The sequence below is a fragment of the Myotis daubentonii genome, chromosome 14 (genome assembly GCF_963259705.1).
Source record: "Myotis daubentonii chromosome 14, mMyoDau2.1, whole genome shotgun sequence".
Taxonomy (NCBI): Eukaryota; Metazoa; Chordata; class Mammalia; order Chiroptera; family Vespertilionidae; genus Myotis; species Myotis daubentonii.
In genome coordinates this window covers 36,765,533-36,785,927 of record NC_081853.1, presented here as the reverse complement: position 1 = coordinate 36,785,927, position 20,395 = coordinate 36,765,533, and the positions used below count along the sequence as shown (strand labels likewise).

The 20,395-nt window shown below is 36.0% G+C and overlaps 1 protein-coding gene across 6 annotated transcripts in view; it reads left to right on the top strand.

Annotated features, from left to right (window-relative positions):
• Positions 1-20,395, top strand: part of TBC1D5 (TBC1 domain family member 5) — a 457,482-nt gene that overhangs the window by 361,228 nt on the left and 75,859 nt on the right. The window lies entirely within an intron of this gene.

The window sequence follows — 20,395 nt, the reverse complement described above, 5'->3', positions numbered from 1 at the left end:
TTGGTAAGGTTTAAGAGTCTGACTATGAAAATCAAAAGTTCCATATTTTTATATTATTACATATATGTGTCATATGTAATTTGTGTAAGTATATATTTTTTTGTAAAAAATAACCAAGATTACAAAATATCCATTAAAAAAATAATGAGGTTTCTGATCAATAAGTTTTACTTTACAAACTTAAGGTAAATTCTGTCTGCTCAGCATTAGGAATTCTTAGAGTTATACAGAGTGGGGAAAAGTTCAAAAATAACTATTTGAATTATCTCCTTGTGTAATTTGCTTGGTTTAATTGAAGGTAGAAATGAATATGTTACCTAAATCTATTGATCTTGATCATTTTTCCCTAGCTAATTATGGTTGTTCTTACTATGAATTATTCACTCTTCTAATTGCAGAATTGTATACAATAAATCTGTCAATGTTATTAGTGTAATCTGTGATTTTAATAGAGTACTTTTATCTCAATAATGTAGTATATCTAATATACAAGTATAATAAAGCCATTCTATAAGGATTAACAAATATGCTTTCTAAGGTTTAAGAGAAAAAAATAATTTATAGCGTTAAGTATCTAAAAAAAAGGTAACCCCTACTTTTACATTCAGGATCTTACCAAGTAAAAACATGATTAAGATAATGGTCCAAAATGTAGTATCTTAAACAGATATTCCTGAGACATAATATATTGGGCAGGAATTGGTCTTCTCTTTTGTGGTTGAAATCAATTGTGTCTAATGATCCACCCAACCAGAGCATCCTTTGTCCATAAGAACTGACTTCTAACGATCTAACAGGATTTAGTCCAGTGCTATAAAGATACAATAAAAAGGAAGTTTATATATATTACAGAAATCCACAAGTGATTTCAGAGTTTAGAGTATAGTTAATGTCTTATAAAGTCATAAAGGAAGCCATTTATGCTGAGGGGGGGAAATAGAGGGAAAGGTGATACTCACACCCCACCCATATCCTATAAAAATCTAAACATCAGAGTGCCTTGAATGTTTTCTATTATTAGCAACAACACAACACTTGAATCATCCCTGATACAAGTTGATCAGAGTAAGTATATAAACACACAAATCTCTATGAAGTAAATTAGTATAAAGATGAGATTTGAGTCATGAAAGTACACTTTTCATATCCCAGCTTCACATTACTGTAGTGTTGAGTGCTGCTAACAGACTCAATCGTATACAAAATAAACAAGGAACTCTGAGCTTAGGGGTTCATTGTCAGCCTCGGAAAAGCACTTGGTCATGCTGCTGCCCCTGAATCCCAGTGAAGTTGCTGAGTTGAGAACAGACTCTGCAAGTAGAGCTTGAGACACTGAGCTTTAGTTGTTTTATATCAGCTGTGATGCCGGCTTTACAGTGAAACTATTTCTTATTTGAACAGACATTTGGAAATAATGGGCCTGTAAACTGTAATAATAGGGCCATGTTCTTTCAGTTTCCAAGCACTCTGATGGGCTCAGTGTGGTCCCTCACAACAAGCTGTGAGGTAGGCAGAGCAGGTTATCTTCCCTCATTGCTTCTCAGTGCAGAGAAGTTAAGGTTAGATGGCTTTCCCACGGCCAAAAAACCTTGTAAGCTTCCAAGCTAGCTAGAGTGGCTCTATGACCTTGCATCTACTCACCTTCTCCTGAGATTCCTGTATCCATCTGCCTTCTCCAGAAAGCCATTCTCCGGCTCAAATAGGACATGAGTCCTCACAACACCTTGTATTGTAGCTATTTGCTTATTGACTTTTTTTCAATTATTTCTCCTTATGATGCTGTTCTTTTTTATTTTATTTTATTTTTATTTAGCTTTATGTTCTGCACTGCTTGGTGTTAAGAAAATAAGGGTAGAATTGAATTCTGACTCAAATGCTAAGCCTCTTCCAATACTGACTCTAATCTAGGTGTGTCCCATTCACCTAGCATTTTTCTGGAACCCATATCTACATTCTAAACAGAAGTTGTAGCCAATTATATATTTGTCAGCTGCTATTTTATCAAGATGGCGAGCTAACCCTACAACTTGAACTTAAAGAGCATCTGGTTCCTTAATTTACTGTGTCAGAATTATTTGAAAACTTGTTGCCACTTTTAAATATTATGGAACAAAGAAGACATAATAAAGAATGTAGTTAACCTACTTTATTTAGACTGTCACATTTTGGAACTGCAGAAAACCTAGAGAGTCTAATCCAGCCCCTCCTTCTGCAGATGAACACAGAGGATTAAGGTGAAGTTTAAAAACTTATTCAAGATCACACAGCTCAATGGCAGAGCCAGCAATTGAACCCAGGTCTTCTCTCACCTTTCCAAACAAGAGCTATAGCTTCATTGGTTTTAAAAATAGTGGAATCCTAGTTACTGCTATTGCTCACCCAATTCTTCATTTGTATTAGACATTTATTTGTATCTGTAATAAATGAAACTGCCAGGTATGTAAGTGGCCCAAGAACTGTATGAAAATTTTTAAAATGTATGCTATATATAAAGACTGGATGTCAGATACCTGTTTGTAGCATTCTGTACTCTGTTCACCATAAATTTGATTTCTATACTTAGCTCTATGCCATAATCCTAATTCTTATTTCCTTGTCTTTATCATATTAGAACCACTGAGCAGATTTCCAAAAACCATCCACTGAATAAGTAGAGGGATAGAAGGAGGACAGTCTGAAAAATATGAAGTGATTAAAAAACATTGTTCTAACTAGTTGTTCAAATTCAAAAAAAATTTAAGACCCAATTAGAAACAAAAGTCATAGAAAATGTGAACATATTGTGTTCCTTAAATAACCAGATGTTCTTCCCTTCCTGAAGGCAGTAAGGGCTAGGAATAAAAGGTTTAAAACTATTGTTTTAAGTTAACTGTGAATTTTGCAAATCTGTTTTTACCCTTTAGCAAATAAAATTCTAATACGGAAACATAAGCAGAGTAATTTTCATTGTTTGGTGCTCTCTTATTTGTGTTATGTGCTGAAATGTTAACCTTATCACAAAGACTTATTACAAATGAAATACAGTACATGGATTAACATTTTAGATTTTGCAGTAAGAATTTGACAGATACTGTTTGTTTTGAAGACTAGAATGTTCCCCCAAGAAATTTCTGGTAAGGTTGCAAGCAATCCTTTTATCTGTGATTGTTATTGTTTATGGAAGAAAATGGCTAGAAATAAGACAATTTAATTTCAGTCATTCTTGTACACAGAACTACACTATGAAAATAGTTTGTATAATGTTCTTATGCTTGGCCAATTCTGATTTGGCTTTTGTTTGGAGTTACATTAAATATTGCCTTTTTAAAGTGTAAAAAGTCTGAATAGTCAGATTTCAGATTATATGTAGGTAATAGGTTTTTACTCTTTTAATTCTAAAAAAAGACCAAACCCCTGACTGTTAATGCAACATTTTAAAAGTCACGTGGCTTTGGTAAAATGTCATACATCAAAATTGAAAAGTGGTGAATGGACTCAAGCCTACTACCAGGCAGTTGACAATATTAGAAAAAGCTCTGTGCCAATAATTCCATTGTACTTTTCTCTTCTCTGATCAGTACGGACCTAAGAACCACACAGATGGACTCTTTAAGGAGGATGCACAGTGCTCTTTTATTTAGTTTTGTGATGTTCCCATTGGAGGTTCTATTCACATTTTTAAATATGTTTCTAATCTGACTTTCTGTTACAGAAAGAAGGTGTTACTTTTGTCTTCTTCATACTTTTTTCCCTAAAAAGCTGGAACATTATCTGAAAACTACCATTCTTTAAGAATCCTTCGTTTTGTGTTTTCCCTGTTAGTGACCAAAAAAAGGTGGTTTTTTGCTTGTATCTGAGGTACATGAGTATATGTCATTCTCTTTTTCCTCAAGTTAACTATAGAAGAGACCAGAATCCATGGTTAATTCTGTTCTGACTAACAATAAACAAAATGAAATATATAAACCAGGGGTCCTCAAACTATGGCCCGCGGGCCACATGCAAATACAAATATTGTATTTGTTCCCGTTTTGTTTTTTTACTTCAAAATAAGATATGTGCAGTGTGCATAGGAATTTGTTCATAGTTTTTTTTTTTTTTAACTATAGTCCGGCCCTCCAACAGTCTGAGGAACAGTGAACTGGCCCCCTGTTTAAAAAGTTTGAGGATCCCTGCTATAAACCAATCCCCTGCTGTGTATCTGACATTTTATAAGTAAAAGCAATCTAGATTCTTATGGAGAAATATTTATTTTAAATAGATTACTTAAGTTTATAGAGCTATTACTTCTATGTGTGTGTGTTTCGAAAGGCATGTAAGGCCCCAAATGTGAAAGTATTAAAGTATTACAGTCCAGTGCAGTGAAATGTATGTGATCTGTCCTTGAGGTCAAAATGAAGTGGCTGCCCTGTTTCTCGTTGACTGGCTCTTTTACCCCCAGAGAAATCATTTGACCTTTGCTGCCTTGACTCAGGTTTATTAATTGTTTTTCTTTTTAAAGGGATAGGTGGCTAGTAAGGCCTTAATTAGCCTGTAATCTCTAAAAGTAATTTGTAGCTCTACATTCTGTGAGAACCTAGCTGATGACTTATTGTCCTTATTATATATGAGGTGGCAACATGTTTGAAAAGAAGAGGTGCTACTTTGAGTATATTCTGGTCCTCTTACTTTGATTGAAAGTTATAAATCACAGATTATGACAAAAATATTTTAAACTTAAACTGATGAAAGAGAAAAAAAGCTTAATTATTTTTAATATGTCATGTCCACAAATATTTTAATTGCTTCTTAAGTATATTAGTTCATTAAATTCAGCATTGCTAATTAACAACTTTAAATATATTGATTTCATAGGAATAAAAAGCAATACATTCAAGCAGTAAACTTAAATCATAATCAATTAACCATAATCAATTAACTTTTATTTAAATACTTTAGACAAGAAGTTATATATGTTCCCAAAAATACAAAAGCAAAACAAAACCACTACATGTTTTATCGTGGAGAATTTTTAAGTATACTTCACTCCATCCAAGTACTGTTATGATTGGCATATTGGGAAATGTAAGCTAGGTTTCCATACTGAAAGGTGGTGGCTGGACCACTCAGTTGAACCAGAGCCCCCGCATGGGTGAGGCTGGCCTAGCTAAGCAGGAGGCCGCTTGGCTCTGTGAGGGGGCTTTTGCTCTAGTATTTGATGTGTAAAGCCCTCAAATGCTACTAGGGCCATTTTTAGGTGTCTTCATATGATTTGAAATAGTTCTTTATTTATTTGGTTGTTCTTTCTGTTTTGAAGAGGAACTTCATAGTTTCATTTCTCCACATTGTTTCTCTCTCCAAAATCCTATTTTTATTCATTCAGCCAAAATTTACTGAGCTCCTGCCATGTATCCACAGCGTCTAAAATTTCTCAGAAGTCTTGGTTAAAACCTGTAAAGGAGGATGAGCAGGATTTGTGGCGAGTGAGAGGAATATCCCCTTGGCTAATTCCCTCACCTCCTTTAAGTCTTCTCTTATCCTATCTTAGTGAGCACCCCCATCACCCTGCAGGCTGTCCTGCCCCCACTGCCCACTGCCCCGGCACTCCTGATCCCTTACCTTGCTCTACTTTTTTTCCCATAGTAACTTCCACCTTCTATCATAGTAAATAATTTATTTATGTATGTTATTTTTTATTCCATCTTCCCCTGACAATATATCAACTCTATGAAAGCAGTGCTTTTATTTTTTTTCAATTACAGTTGACGTTCAATATTATTTCATATTAGTTTCATGTGTACAGCACAATGGTTAGACATTTAATTTAAGAGGTTCCGGTGAAGAAGGCAATGCTTTTAGTATGTTTTATACTACCCAAGTTCCTACAATAATAAAAGAAAGAAGGGAGGAAGGGAGGGAGGGAAAAGTGACTAGTTACTCTAAATAAACCCTCATTTTCTCTGCCAGAGGAGAAATTAACCTGATCATTACAATTTAGTTCAACAAGTGCTTATTGCAGGTACTAGTGATAAAGTGGATTAGGGAGCTGGTTCCCTCTCCATGGTGCTTGCAGTGCAGTGCAGTAGGTCTGAACGGTGGTGTGCCAGAGAAGCCCCTGAAGGCGCTCGTGACAAATGCAGACTCCCAGACAGTCCAGTGTAAATAGTTCTGCGATAGGATCCAGAAATCTGTAACTGTACCTGGTCTGAAACCAGTGGGCCATGGACATCACTTTCAGAAACAGACACTAGGTTGAGAAAAAAAGTACTGCACAAACTGAAAGGTAAATACCTGAAAACAGAAGCCTGGCTCTAAACTGGTGATTTCTGACATAGAATGTGTGGAATGTGTGCATACACAGTGGCTACACAAAGATAATGCAATGAAGTACTGGAAGAACATAATGAAATGAGAGAGAGAGAGAGAGAGAGAGAGAGAGAGAGAGAGAGAGAGAGAGAGAAGAAAAACAGCTTTAGCTTTTAATGTGCATGTTAACACTGGTGCCTTCGCATGGCCCATGTGTCAGCCAGTCTAAGGTCTCCTAAAGGAAGAGGAGACTTCCCCATACAAAAGCATTGATAGTAGCCCTTTGTGTCCACCACGTGGTGCCTCAATGACATTGCCCTATGCCCCGTTAAGTAGATTATGGCTTATATTATTAAATGATGGCATGTTTACCATACCAAAGAGATGCCAGGAGCTGTGAACATCTATTGTGGGTTCACTAGATATCTGCTGCTAATGTGCTGAAAAGAGTTGCCAAATATAATTTCTTTTTTAAAAAAAATATAAACATTTCAAATTCGCTTACCTCTATTTTGATGACAAGTAGCTGCCGATAATACAGTACCATACAAATATTGCTGAAAAAAATAAGCACTTAATTTGTCCCTTTAAGCTAATGGCAACATTTTAATAATGAGAGAAAATAAGAGCTTTTTGAAAGAAATTCATGCTATGGGAAGAACATTTTTAAATTGAATAGTTGGAAATGTTTCATCCATTTGTGATGTTCTTGCCAAAGACAATTTAAGTGTTTCACTTATTTAAAACTCTCAAAGTACACTAAAAAATTATGGAAACAGAATTTTCTAACTTGGTTACTCATCTTCCAAATGAAATAAAATCAGGTTTGAGTCCATTTTTTATAATATAGAAATGTAACATCTTCCAATTAAATTTTAAGAAGAGCCATATGATGGTAAATTTTGTGTGTTCACTAACTGGGCTAAAGGATGCCCAGATAGCTGGTAAAACATTATTTCTGAGTGTGTCTGTGAGGTTGTTTCCACAAGAGGTTAGCATTTGAATCAGTAGACTAAGTAAAAGAAGATTGGTCCTCTCTAATGTGGGCAGGCATCATCAACATATTTTAGGAAACACAAAAAAAATAAGTAAATTATTATAAAAATTAATTTAAATATAATTGTTTCATCTCTATCTCATTTAAATATTTTATTGTGCACATATTTTCTATTGTACATAATATTTATTGCTTTTTATGTAACTGTATAAACAGATAAAGTGTGAAGGTTCTAGATATCATTAATCATTAAATAGTACAGTCTAGAAAAAGAAATCACACTTTAATAGCTCTATGAGAACTCTAAGAACAAAATGAGTAAGTTCATTCTTTCCTCTCTATGCTGCCCTGCTTCTCTTCATAACCCTCTCCCCAGAACGCAAACATAATTAAAAACTACTCATTCAAATTGCTATTCCATGTCACTTCCTCTGGGAAATCCTCCCTGATGAAATAAAATGACCCTATATTATGCACTTTCATAGCACCTCCTTTTCTAATCATTCAGCTTAGAAACAGTCTTACATAGATGTGATTATTTACTTATCTGTCTTGAGAATAAGCTCCTTAAGGGTAGGGTAAAGACTGTTGTGTCAGCATTGTACCATTGGTACCTAGCACAGTGCCTGACATATAGGAAATATTTGGATGGAAGGATTCATGGGAAGGAGGGAGGAAAGGAAGGAGGAAGACAAGCGGAAGGAAGTTTCTTTCCATATCATCTTCACCCCAGTTCTGTGCTCTCCCTCTGCTTGGGTTGCTCTTTCTGCCCCTCTCCTCCTACTGTCATCTTCACAACCTTCCTTCCCATCCAACTTAAATAGCACTGATTGGTTTTAAAATGACATCCAGCTTCTCTCAGTTTCCTAGTAAAACTCCTATGAAGAGCCAGACAAACAGAAACAATAACGCAGCACAAAAACAGAACAAAGTAAGTTCAGACAACATACTGCCTACAAGGAGTTCAACTCAATTAAGAAACGTTAATTACATTGCCTGTGTTTACTTTATAAAGCAGGGTGCCATCCACATCCACTTAACCAGCTGCTCCTTTGTGAGATAACCCATCAAGCAGGGGTGGTCAGGTAGTCACGGTCAACCCTCCTGCTCTCTGCTCACTGATTTCCCTGCTGGAACAGGCCGCTTGTGTCACCACTCACTGTTCTTTCCATTTTCGTTACCTGAATTGTGATCACAATCGTATATGACTGCATACAGGAGTTAGGATTCTGTTTACTAAGAAAAACTCTGAGAGCACACGTATTGCCAGTTAGCCTTTTTGGAGCTTCTTTCTGAAACGGGCATAATGGTAGCCTATTTGGCTTAGGCCCATCTCATATCGAGAAAGGGACTGCATGGACATTTCAGAAATGCCTTCTCTCTGAGCCTGCCTTTTTCCATGCATATCTGCAGATCATATTATTTTCACTCTACTTCCCTGCAGCTACGTTTTTAGAGCCAGATGCTGGCAAGCTCTTCGGTTTATCTAGTTCACACACAATCACTGAATGCATACCCTGTGTCAGACATGTGGCTAGAGACCGAGAAGCTACACTGATCTGGACAGGCTCCGCCCTCAGTGAGCTTCCCCTCTGTGTGCAAGATGGACGTGTATACAATTGACCACAATGTAAGGCCAGATGGAAAAGGCAAACTTCTGTTGAAATGAGCCTGTTGTCAGAGTAGAGGTAATAGAGTAACCAGAAATTCACAAAGGCTTCATGTCAAAGGTAGTATGTATTTGAACTAAGAATGAGAAGCATTTCGGTCAGCAGAGAATAGTGAGTGAACACCTGTAACATGAGGGAACAGCTTACCCAAAGTCTGGAGATACGTCCATAGGTAGCAGTGGAATCACTTAGTCATATTGTAACTCTACGTTCAACATTTAAGGAATTGTCAAACTGTTCTGCAAGGTGGTTGCACCATTTTACATTCCCACCAGCAATGCATGAGGACTCAGATTTCCCCATGTTTTTGCCAACACTTGTTATATCTGTCATTTTTATAGTAGCAATTCTAATGGTTATGAAATGGTATCTCATCATGGTTTTGATTTGGATTTCCCTGATGACTAATTATGTTAAACATATTTTTATGTGCTTATGGGCTATTTATACATGTTTGTTGGAGAAAGGCCTCTTCAGATCTTTGTACATTTTTAATTGAGTTATTTGTCATTGTATTATTGAGTTATAAAAGTTTTTTTACATTTCTGAATATAAGACTCTTATCTGAAACATGATTTGCAAATATTTTCAATCCTATGTAGATCATCTTCACTTTCTTAACTGTGTCCTTTAAAGCACAAAATGTTTTTAATTTCTATGAAATCTAACTAATCAGTCTCCTCTTTAATTACTTGTACTTTTGCTGTCATATCTATGAAATCATTGCTAATCCAAGATTACAAAGATTTACTCCTGTTTTCTTCTAATAGTTTGATAGCTTTAGCTCTTGCATTTAGGGCTGTGATCCACTTTGAGTTAATTTTGTGTGTGGTGTGAAGTAGGGGTCCAAAGTCATTCTTTTGCATGTGGATATCCAGTTGTGTTTGTTAAAGAGACTACCCCTTAACCCATTGAATTTTCTTGCCCATTTGTCAAAACTTAATTAACCATAAATATGAGGATTTATTTCTGGACTCTCAGTTTTATTCCATTGATCTAATGTCTGTCCTTAATGCTAGTACCACACTGTCGTGATTGCTATAGCTTTGTACTAAGTTTTGAAATCAGAATTATGAATTCATGAGCTTGATTTACCTTTTTCAAGAGAATCTGAGTCACTTGCCTTCCCATATGAATTTTAAGATCACCCTGTGAATTTCTGAAAACTATTTTTTAATTTTTTTTATAATTTACATAAAAATAATTATACTTTGTATACTGTTCTGTACATTACCTTTTTACCCCTTTCATTTAATGTCATCTCTCTCATGGGTGTTTTAAATAGTGTCCACCAGGAAATAAGTGCTCTCTACTTCCATACAGACTAACGAGGGAAAGTAATGACCTCCAAAGATTCCTCTTAACACATTGCGGACAGATAACGAGAATTTTCGCTTCATATTACACAGTGTTTTACAAAGTGTCATACTTTATAAAGAACATGTAATAAATAACTTCAAAATGCAATGGGTATTTAATTTTAAAGCGTGCCTTTAACATTTTTGTAAAACGTTTTTTGAACTCGTTCATTAGAAACTTATCTGGCCGATGGGTAAAGCTAGTAATAAAACTACTGGTCCGCAATGTGTTAACCTAGATGTGATGATTTTTTATCACCTTCTCATTCTTCTTTCTGAATCACTACGAAGTATGCAGCCCCCTTTCTTCTCACTCCTTCAAAGTTCCAACCAGAGGGATCCTGGATTTCAACTGATTTGATTCTTAAAAAAAAAAAAAAAAAAAAGACTTCTTAGAAGAGAGTTATTTTCTTGAAGCATTTCTGGCTGCAAACTAAGGAAGTTCAGCTACTTAGAAAAAGTGCTGAGTGGACAGCCCCACTTACTAGTATTGGAGCGTCCCTCTACAAACCTGGTTGCCATCAGCTGTCCCACAGCAATGGAAACCTTCTCCAAGAAGTTAGAACAGAAAAAGTAGGCTCTCCAGAGGCAGACAACTTACGCCCCTGTGATTGAGCATTCCCCCATCATCCTCATCCTCATCGCCCACCTAGCCACACTTCTCATTCATTCAGATAAGGTACTGGAGGCTAGCTAGGCCAAAGCCTTAAAAGGTACTTCTGTATCAGTATGTAAAGAAATCCAGCATCTGAAGGTCAGAGCCTGGCACAGTGGGAGCTCTTCTGGCATTTCCTCCTGGGTCCTGTCAGCCCTGACTGGTACCTGTCTGTGCTAGAGCAGTTGCTTTATATTTTGACTATCACCCCTGTGCACATTTATACAGCAAATGGGTTAATAAACTAGGACAGTGGTACCTATAAAAGTCTACCTTCCCAAGAGGAAAGTTGTTATCCAAAAACCACCTTTCAGGTTTCTAATAAAAGGCCCCCAGAAGGCCTATGAATGGAATTTGAGGGGGGGGGGAGCCCTAAAAACTTGGATGGGTAACATTTACATCTTTATTTTCACTAAACCCTTACTAAAATTTAATATTTATATCAAAGATGGATGAAAGCAACAAGCTGCAATATTATCAGCAGCACCTGAAACATTTCCACTAATAGCAATCACAGATATATTATATCACATTAGAGTTGATGAAGATATCTTGAAATACCATTTTTACATTCATCACTACTGCTAAATTATAGTAATGATTAGACCAGCCACTATATCTTATTTAATACATTAATAAAAAAGCACATATCACCATTAGAAATTTGTTCAATATTTTGATTGCTCTATTTCAATATAATTTGTTTTCTTTATAACCCAATGTATTTTATTTTGTGCATTTAAACACATTATTCTGAAAAAGGAGGCCAAAGTCTTCACAGGAAGCAGAGTAGTCTGTGGCACAAAAAGATTAAGACCACCTAATGTAGATATTATATGAGCAGCATGCAATTCATGTGCCAGTTGTTAACACCAGATATTCAGGGGGCTTTGCTTTTAAGTTACTGAGTAAAGCCCTGGCCAGGTGCCTCAGTTGGTTGGAGCATCATCCCACACACCGAAAGGTGATGGGTTCGATTCCCAGTCAGGGCACTTGGCCCAGTTGCAGGTTCCAACCCTGGTCAGAGCATGTACAGGAGGAAACCAATTGAGTTTCTCTCTCACATTAATGTTTCTCTCCTCTCTCTCTCTCTCTCTCTCTCTCTCTCTCTCTCTCTCTCTCTCTCTGGCTAAAATCAGTTTTTAAGAGTTATTGATCAAAAAGAAAAATTTTTACAGCACTACCTAAGCTTTAGAGAAATAAAACACCTGATATCAGTGTTCTTTTTAACAATGATATATGAAATCTAGAATTAAAAAATCAAGGAAGGTAGCATCCATCTTCTCAGTGATCTCACTCAAGAAAATGTGTGTGTTATTTATGTTTGTTTTCTCATTTCTCTGTTCACTTAGATATTTCAAAAGTTCAGTATTGATACTTAATTGTTATGCTAGAAAGCACCACACACAAAAAACAACACACAGTGTAAGTGTATGACCTTAGTAAGAGTGTATTTATATAATGAATGAATTTTTAATTCCAAGATGTTTTATTGGAATTACTCCGAAAATTGCATTAGAAGTGTGACTGTGCATGGTTTCCTTTTACCAGGCCTCAATGTGCAGCAGCTTAGTATTTGTTGCCTTGGCAGTTAAGAAAGCAGGTAATGAAAGGAAAGAAGATGAGGCTAAATTCTTCAAACCAGGATTCTGGGTCCCATGGGGTCACATAGATTTATTCTTGGTGATTCAGATATCCTAAAACAATTTTTTCAGTTGCTTCTATTTTGGTGACATTTTGTTTAAACTTATTTTTAACATTTCCAACAATAAAAAATTACAACATAATTTGTATATCAAATTGGAGTATTTAGGAACAATTTTTGTGATCACCTCTTTCCTTTTACCTTTATATTATTGGGAGTTGGGAACCAGTCCTAGGAAAAGACAAATGGGTTTCCTAGATTTCTATAAAGTAAGGCTTCCCCTTCCCATCTGCTTACATTCCAGGAAGGAAAAGGGTGAAGAGTTCAGTAATGCTGAAAAGAGCTAACCAACTATCTAAAAGGAGTGTTCTAGGACCAGTATTAGTAACAAAGAAAATGTATTGGCCTAAATTACTTCCCATATATTGAGGGGCATGTTCATCTGGCATCCTCCTGCATGCTAAGTTCAATAATATAAATACATTAGGAAAAGGAAAAGAATTTTATTTCTCTGTTGGTGTCTATTTATTGTGTGAAGCTACAGTCGAGCATAACGCACAGGTGGTTTAAAATGCTTCTCTGCCATCTGAGATCTCGGCTTGCCAGGGTAGAGAGGGAGATGTCACTTTAGGGAATTGGGCTTATTCGGTATGTAAAATGAGGCTGGCGTGGCTTCAGAGGTTTTGTCTGGGTCTTTACCCATTTAACAATCTTTTGCTTTTTAAAAAACTTATTGTAGGCCTTTAAAATGTTTTGTTTTGTTTTTCATCTGTAGATGCAAAAATTGAAATACTTGAATTTTTCTGCCAATTGCTATATACTTCTTGTCAAAATGGGAATTATTACTATACTGAAGGTCATTTTAAACCTGGTACTGAAATAATATTCTAATTTACAACCTTGCTACAGAGATTTTTGTGTGTGTGTGTGAAGATCTGTGTTCACTTGATGAATAATTTGTATCCACATTTTGGATTTTGGAATATTATAAAAAAAATCAAGCTAGGTTTTAATTTTCCATATCTGATGTTTTCTGAGCTTTTTTGACACTAAATATTTGGCATTTAATTCATGGTATGGGTTGTTTAAAAAAGTGGTTTAGATAAGGAAGGTATGGATCAATATACTGTTATACATAAATATGTATAGTAAATAAGTATTTTCTCAGTAACAGGAATAATATAAAAACAAAATCAACTCAGACCCATGAGGAAGGAAATAAAATACAAGTCTAGGTTTGACAGCAATATCCAGATAATACCAGTTATTTTGTGTATATTTTAAAATGGGAGCTTTGTGAGCATTTAAGATTATAATGTCTGCCTTTTGATCCACTGTGTCCCTGTATCTAATTTTAATGAAGAGGGCAGTGTGTGGCAATAAGAAACAGCGATGGTGAGACCTTTGTGGACCCTCTAGCAATCAGAGAATATCAGATCACAAATTTCCCCAGCTTTAATTACAGGCAAAAGAAAAGACAAAATTAGCATTTTAATATAGAAATATCTTAGGCTTTAGGAGAATTATGATAAATCTAATGTTGCCTAGTGAACCAAACAGGGGATATTACAACAAACTGTCTCCTTAGGAATATTTGCTTAAATAAAAGCAACAATACTTCATCCTTATCTTTTCTGGATAATTATCACTATTTCAGGCTGTTCTTTGTTCCAGGTTTAAAATACCTTGAGTTTTTTGGTGTGTTTTTTTAAAAGTAATTGGCAGTGTTTGTTTTCTATAAAACTATAAGATGGGAAAATTTCCGTTAGCTTGGCACTAACAAGGTAATTATTTTCGGGAGAGTTTTGCTCTCCCGCTCAGCGCGCTGGTGCCGCGGCATCACTGCACTTGGATGCATTCAGGTTATCTCGTTCCCGTTACAGCGTATTAAACTAACTCCTCTACCATGGCGGAGGCTTGCCCACCTGTCTCCCCTAAAACACCTGCAACATATGTTTGCATAACCCTGTAATGCTTTGCCTTTGGGGTCCTGAGAAATTCCCCCAGAGCTTTTTGCTTATAAACAGCTGAGCAATTCGTTTTTCTAATGACGGTTGCTTTTCCCCCAGCATTGAGGCAATAACATATTCACTAAAATAAGAGTCTCATTTTTCATCAAAGAGAAACGTTCGACGTGTTTTTACAGTGCCGTTTCGCCTTCTGAGCCATATTTTTCCCCTTTCCTATTCTGGCATGCTAAAAATTAAGGGTTGGTAGCAAAATATTAGGGGAAAGAAAACTGAGTAATTCTTCATTTGTCAAATATTTTCTTTCCTTCGTGCCAAACATACACAATATTGTAAATCTAAATCAATATTTTCTATTAAGTGCTACAGGAACTGTATCATTTTAATTTAATGTAAGAATCGTGACCAATAAAGTATAAAAATGATAATAATTTGGACATATTGCAGAAAATCACTTTAATTATTGTGATCACATGAGCTGGCAAGCAAATGTGCAGTAATGGGATAGTATGGTTTTACAATTTCTTAAAAATTTATAAATGTATATACTCAGAAATAAGACAGCCTTCCTTCCATATGAGATCCAGTGTGCATGATATATTTTCCTATGTGTTTTTGCTTTTTAAATGTATTGTTTAGAAGAATCTATCCTAAATTTAAGAATGATTATCAGGGGTATGAAACATCACTTTCTCTTCCTAAATGTTATAGGTTTTAAGTTATTAAACTGTCAAATCTGCTCTCAAAATAAAGGTCTGTTTGTCAGTGCTCGGTGGTATCAGAAGGTAATCATAGCTTCCATCTCATTCATTTGCATCCAGTGCCCAGCACTGTGCTGTACACTGAACGTTCATTGTCTCATTTCATCCTTACTGCCGTTTTGCATATGAGGAAACTGGAGATGGGAGAGTAACTGACTCCTCTCAGTGGCTCATCAGCTAGTAGTGGGTGGAGCAGGGATCTGAGCAGGAGGCTCACAGACTCCTGATCCCCTGCCGCCCCCACCAGGCATCCTGGGCCTTTAAAGCAGATGGGCGAGCTGTGTTTACCTAGTCTCTTTGTTTTAACATATAACTTTAACTCTTCTTTAACTCCTTCTGGCACATTCATAAATCAGAGCAGGGATCACTGGAATTGCTTTTCTTTGGCTCTTTTCCGTTCTACCTGTGTATATAAATAGCCAGCCGTTTGAAAGGGTCCATGCTGTTCAAAACAGAATGAGCTCTTTAGATGAACTTCCTTCTGGAGTTCCATATGACGATTCAAAAGGAGGCAGTCATCTACAAGGGAGGGTCAGGAGTTAGGGGATCAATCTGGAAAGTATTGTTTGTAATGCCCTTTGTTGGATGTGCTTGATTTCACCAGGCTTAGAACAAGGAAAATTGCATGTACCATCTTTTAGTTAATTGAACTACTTGTAGTATCGTGTAGTTAGTGTGGGTTAGCATTTAAATATTTGTATTCTACTACAACAAACTGAATTTGAGCTTAAAATACTAAAATAGAACTGGTGTGTGTGTTCGGGGGGGGGGGGGTAGGGGGAAGGGGTTATGTGCTCATCTACAGACTTCCAGTGCAGAGTAGAGCAGAGAGGAGTTGTCCACCATCAAAAGTCACACCCGGCAAGGGACAGAGTGTGTGTTTTACCTGAAATGACAGTAAGGAGCAAGTTTACTAGCATAGCATAGACTAGAAGTGAAGAACGTTAACTATACCAGCGAGATTAGATAGCTTTCAATAAGTTTTATCCCTTACATTGAATGCTGTCATTTCAGTACTATTTGTAAATTGATTTTGTGATCTTGCCAAATTAACAAAAGTGTTTTAGAAATTCAGAAATACAGCATGGTCTTTCTTTTCTTTTGTTTTTCCATATAGTTCCCTCTAGGACACTTGTTTCTAGCATTGTCTGTAAGTCATTTTGTCCACAAAGCTTCAAGATGCTTCCCAAAAATGCAGCCTGTCCATGCCATGGGTGGAAATTTCAGCATTCTTCTTATCCTATGCAATAAAAGGGCAATATGCAAATTGACCAAATTGCAGAACAACTGGTCACTAGGATGCGCACTGACCACCAGGGGGCAGATGCTCAGGGTGGAAGCTGCCCCCTGATGGTCAGTGCCCTCCCACAGGGAGAGTGCCAACTCAGCCAGAAGCCCTGAGCCAGGCTCCCAGCTGGTGAACACAGCAGCAATGGCGGGAGCAGGCTTAAGCCATCACTCGGACATTCCTGAGGGCTCCCAGACCCCCCGAGTGCACAAATGTCATGCACCGGGCCTTTAGGATTACCATAAAATAAAACGCTGAATACATAGCTTCAAGGAGAGCTCCTCCACCAGCTTGTTAACAGACAAGACTGGAATGGTACTTGGGAAGTTAACCAGCTGCAATCTTGTAGGTTCATTTCCAGTCCATCTGGGTTGATCTAGGAAAGGAGTGGTAAGCCAAGGTAGACTGGACTTGTGATTTCATATCTTCACGTATGGTTACATAGACTTCCCAGATCATGGGGCATAATTGGCATTTCTCTGTGCACAGACCTAAGATAGGATTACCATTTTGCCATCTTTCTATCAAAGAAAAATTCACTGAAACAAAAGGATTTTTTAAATGTACATTGATTTGGAAAAGCTTATAATAGTTGATATCATGACTGTGTGAAAATGGGTTTTAATTAAGTATGGATTGTTCCAATCTAGGCAAAGGCATAATATTAAAGTTGTTGACATCACATGTTCTGCACAATGAGAAGTTCCACAGTCTGCTCTTTCTTATATACAGAGTTGCACCAGGGGAGTAAGGGTGGTGGGGGTGGATGGGTTTGGGGGTTGTAGGCTGATCTGCAAACTTCCAGTGCTGAGTAGAGCAGAGAATTCTAGTGGCTCCTATATTTTAGAGGAAATTCTAGGTCTTTAAAAAATGTCAGAACTGTTTTAGTTCTATAAAATTCTCTTTGGAAAATATCCTTCAAAATAAGAAAAACAAATTTCTCTTTACTTTTAAAATGTTTCAGTTGCATAAAGTTAGAATTCTGCTCATTTGATCTCATTCCCCTAAGGAAACCATTGTATTTTGGTACACAGTAGCTGTGTGAGAATATATTGTTCCAAGTTTTCTGACTTTCTAAGACCTTATTTAGAAGAGATTAAGCTAATTTAATTAAAAGAGAAGAACTGTCGGTATGTTGAAGTACTGTCAGTACTGAATCTTAGTGTCAAAAGTATTTGTACCCTTTTTATTCATGTCTATATGCATATATTGATTTTGATAGCCACACATTGGTTTACACATGTCAGTCATTTAGTCTGTCCTGTCCATTGCAAGCCACAAGCCACATGTAAAATGAGCAATTAAAGTGTGACGAGTTCAAATTGAAATGTGCTATAAATATAAAATATACACTGGATTTCAAAGACTTTGTGCAAAAGAAAGAATCTGAAATGGCTCAATAATTTTTATAACGATTACATGTTAAAATGACAATATTTTAGATATACTGAATTAAATAAAATATATTGTTATATTTAAATTCACTCATTTCTTTTTTCTCTTTTTAATGTGGTTGCTAGGTAATTTTAAATAGGAAGCTTGTGTTCCTGACCTGCATTGTCTTTCTATTGGGCAGTGCTCGCTTAGACCATCTATCTTTCTACATTCTTAATGCCTTAGTAACAGCATCATCATCTCAGACAGAAAACTCTATTGAGTAACTTTTAACTGGAACCTCTGATTTTATTTTCTTACATTTGAAATGCTGTTTTTCAACATCCTCTTTTGATTTCTTTTTTTTTTTAAGTCCCAATATAGTGGTACTTTAAACTGCCTCTTCCTTTGATACTAGTAAGTCTCCCAGGAATTTAAATAGGCCTCCGTGAAAGCAATACTTGAGCCTCACTCATGTGTTCAAGTTAGATCATTATTCCTAATAATGGCTTTAAGTGCTTAGATAGATCAGCACTTCGGTCTTGAATTGCTTGTCATTTCTTATAAAGATGTTTCAAGAAATTGTTCTGTGCAATCCCCTCTTTCATTGTTTTCTAGCAAAAAGTAACATAATCCTTTGTTAGTTTGTTGAAAGTCAGAGAAGAAAAGTCTTTTATATTAGTCAAAACAAAATGTATTTCCAGGTACTGAGAATAAAGAACAAAATTAGTCATGAGTGATGGTCCTGTGGAAGTTAATTTTTGAAATAAGTCATGAATGCACTAACAATCTGCCAGTAGCTTCAGCCTCTATTTTATTTTCCCATTATATTGGGTCCAGGTTGTCATCAGCTACGGCAAGGAAACCTATGTGATTCCTTGAGAGAGAGAAGTTGCACTGTTAGACTTAATGGTATGGTAGCCATGGAAGCAAGCATCCGTTATCTTCATCAAGGCAATTCAGATTTGATTATTTTAGAACTGTGTGCTGAATACCAAACCAGTGGCGTAGGAGCTGGAGCTAAATCAAGGGATTGTCGTTTTTGTTAGATGATTAGGGCTGACTTGGAGGAGCTATGAAAGGGTTGAGCTGTGCAAATATTCTCTTTTCAGCAGAAAAAGAAAAGGTCCATCATGGCCATTGAGATGCAGCTTGTTAGCTTGATGAATTTCAAACTGTTTAACCTTAGCAATTACATACCTCCACCTACATGCAAGTATCAGTGCCTCAGGATTTTGTCTCCAAGGATTGATATCAAAACATATTGGTAATTTTTTATTAAGATAAAATGCAACCTTTCTATGCCTAGATAAATCTCTTAAAGGACAAGGCATCTTCTGGTTCAAAATCCTAAGTATTAACTTGAATTATATGCTCAGGTGAACATTGGAACACATTTATTTATAAGGATTTTTAAATTTTAAATAAAAATATGTGATTTAACATTTTGGAGATGATGGTATTTAAGTAATGCTTTGTTAACATGTTACATTTTTATAAACTAGGTGAATTTTTAAGAAAATTAAACTTTTTAAATTTTGTGTCTATGAGGAACTGGATACATTTAAATATTAGACACATTAAATTAATAGCAAAATATTTAGACACACCCGATCTATGATTCAAGGACATTTCTATACTGATTATAAATAATATTAAATACCAGAAAGGACAGTGTATTGCTTCTTTTATATAAATGTATGCTTGTTGGTCATTTTGCTTTTGTATCGTGATGGTACTCTGCTAATATTTCCACCACATGGGTACTTATTAAACTCGTTTATAAGAATAGATGACATAGAAATTGCTAACTTTAAAAGAATTGCTGAATTCTTGAAATCGTTTGTTCATTTTAGGAGAAGAAAGACTCGGTGTGCCATCTAGTGGGCAAATTTAGTATTCTGGGTATCAAAAAAAATCTTTCTCCAAAATGCAGCTTTCTTGACACTTTGTATCTCTTAGTCCATTAGCATAGATTGTGTTCCTGTTAAATCTCATATAATTTTTCAGTTTTGTTGTAATTTTAACTTATTGTGTTTTGGAAAGTCATAATGAATTAATCAAAATCATAAAAAAATAAATCTAACAGGAAGAAATTTATGTGAACTATGAGACAAGTAAAGAAAAATGTATCAGCCTTGGCTGGTGTGGCTTAGTTGATTGGAGTGTTGTCCCATACACCAAAAGGTTGTGAGTTCACTCCCTGGTCAGGGAGCATGGGAGAAGCAGCTGATCAATGTTTCTCTCCTCTGTCTCTCGCTCTTTTGCTCTCTTGCTCTCTACTCTCCCCCTTCCTCTCTCTAAAAAAATCAATTAAAAAAACTTTTAAAAGAAAAAATCTATTAAAACAATTTCAGTCTTTAGTCAGGACTAAGATCAGTTAAGGCAAAACTTCAACAATAAAAGCAAAACGCAA